This window comes from Rhinoderma darwinii (assembly GCF_050947455.1).
Source record: "Rhinoderma darwinii isolate aRhiDar2 chromosome 5 unlocalized genomic scaffold, aRhiDar2.hap1 SUPER_5_unloc_16, whole genome shotgun sequence".
Taxonomy (NCBI): Eukaryota; Metazoa; Chordata; class Amphibia; order Anura; family Rhinodermatidae; genus Rhinoderma; species Rhinoderma darwinii.
Window position 1 is genome coordinate 207,351 of NW_027461772.1, and position 2,151 is coordinate 209,501.

Genomic DNA, 2,151 nt, shown 5'->3' on the forward strand with positions numbered 1-2,151 from the left:
GGCTAGCCTGTACTGTGTATTATACTGTCATGTTATGTTTGACGACTGTTATTATTTATTATTTGCTGCTTCATGGCTTGCGCTGCGTCGCAGTAATGTTTGTATGATGACGATTGATTGTCAATAAAGCTTTAGGGTATTGCCTTGTTTCTTGGTCAGGAGGTGCCCTGGTACCCTTTTCCTTGGCCTGGGGGGATCGTCTCTTTCACAAGAGACTTCACCCCTCTGCTGCTATTGGGGAGGAGGATTAGTCCAGGGCAACGAGGAGCGATCACCCACCTGACACCTCGGTGTTGAAGGTCTATCCTGAAAACCATCAGAATGGAGGCCATACCGGAATATATGAGGACCAGGAATGCTGTTCGTTTTACGGTGACGGAACTGGAAAGGACCAAGAAAGACCTGCGTTTCCTGAGCGAAGATTTGTTGCTGGGACTGTTTCGGCTGAGCAAGGAGGACATACTGGCGGTAATGGACTACCCACAGAGAGGTGTCTATGACGTCACGTTCATCAATGAAGAAACGTATTTGAAGTTTTCGGTAAACTTGTTGAAGTCACGTGAAGATCCAAAGTTGGAAGGTGTGGTGTTGGTACCACACTTTTCTGTGTGGCAGCGTCTTGTGACCGTCAAGATGTACTCGCCATATGTTGAAGAGGAGGATATTAGTATATTCCTAGGGAAGTATTGCGAGAAAGTTGTGGAGAAAGGCAAAGTTCTGAATGAATTTGGCTTCTGGACCGGAAAATGGAGATTTTTTTGTTCAATGAAACTGGACAGAACTTCAGGAAAAATGGTAACCCCACCAGCTCGCTTTAAAATTGGAAACACGACTGGAGATTTGTTCTTTTCTGGAATGGACATTTTTTGCAGGAACTGTAAGAAATATGGGCACAATACAGCAGAATGTCAAAAGATTGTGTGTACAAAATGTTTGCATGAAGGCCACGACTATCAAGACTGCAAAGAGGAAAAGATTTGTAACATGTGTGGAGAGGGTGGGCATGTCTTCAGGATATGTCCAAAGAGACATAGAAGAGGAGTGCAACAAGAGAGTGGAGCAAGCAGGGAGAAAAGTAAACCGAATATTGAAGAGGTTTCTTCAGTAACGGAAAAAGTGGAGAATAGTGGAGGAGGAGGTATTAAAGATACTGATGTGGGCAAAGGTAAAATTGCTGAAAAAAGGAAAATTGGGAAAGCTAAAATATCTAAAGAAGAAAGTGAAGAAAGAGAGGATATAATAAGAGAGTCGATTAATTTACGGAAGAAGGCGGATGTAGAGGTTTTGCGTGGAATAATAGAGACGCATTTGACAAAACAATTTTTCCGTTTTATGGAAACATATAAAATACCACCTTGGTTGGTGGAAGAGGTCAAGAATGAATGGGATGGTAAACCCCTGAAGCAGGAACTATTGGAGATGCTTGCTGTTTGCGCGGTTAGAAAAGGCTTGGTGACATGATTTAAATGTTTCTGATGTCAGGACTTTGATGTTTTTTGTTCTTATCTGTTGTTCATGTTTTGCAAAATTCTTCTGATATAATGTATTGTATTTTCTGAATAATTCAATAAAAAAGTAAAAAATCTGTTCTTATCAGTTTAATATCTGATACGTCCCCTATCTGGGGACCATATATTAAATGGATTTTTAGAACAGGGAGATGGAAATAGAGCTTGCTCTGTCCACTCCACGCATTGACCTGGTATTGCAGTATTTCCAGGACCGGTGCACCCTTCCCTTATGTGTTGACTAAAATCAGATTCCAAAAGTGCTATTTGTGTTTGCTATTGTTTTTGTCTTTCTGATGGGATCTCCCCTTTTAATCCCATTATTTCAACACCTGTTGGACAATGCATTTGTACAGTCATGTGTGATAATGAGCTCATTTATTAAATGCAATTAATTAATACATTGCCACCTCTTGTTGTGTGTGTGTGTGTGTGTGTGTGTGTGTCTTCTGTGTTTCTGTGTTTCCGGCATTTCACATTGGAACAGCTCATTCACCTTCCTTGTCTTCTCTCCGCCCTCCCTCCTAGGTAAGTTAAAGAGCTGCACCTGAGCCAGCCACTGATTGATGCAGCACCACAGTCAAATAGTGGAGTGGAGTGGAGTAGGGGAACAGCAAACAGCCATTAAAGCAGCCAGCCGCCT

The 2,151-nt window shown here is 42.0% G+C and overlaps 1 non-coding gene across 1 annotated transcript; it reads left to right on the forward strand.

Moving 5' to 3' along the window:
* Positions 1–1,545: 1,545 nt before the first annotated feature.
* LOC142685923 (U2 spliceosomal RNA) lies at positions 1,546–1,736 on the forward strand. Its single transcript, XR_012855352.1, has one exon. It is a non-coding gene; the product is annotated as a U2 spliceosomal RNA (small nuclear RNA).
* Positions 1,737–2,151: the final 415 nt, after the last annotated feature.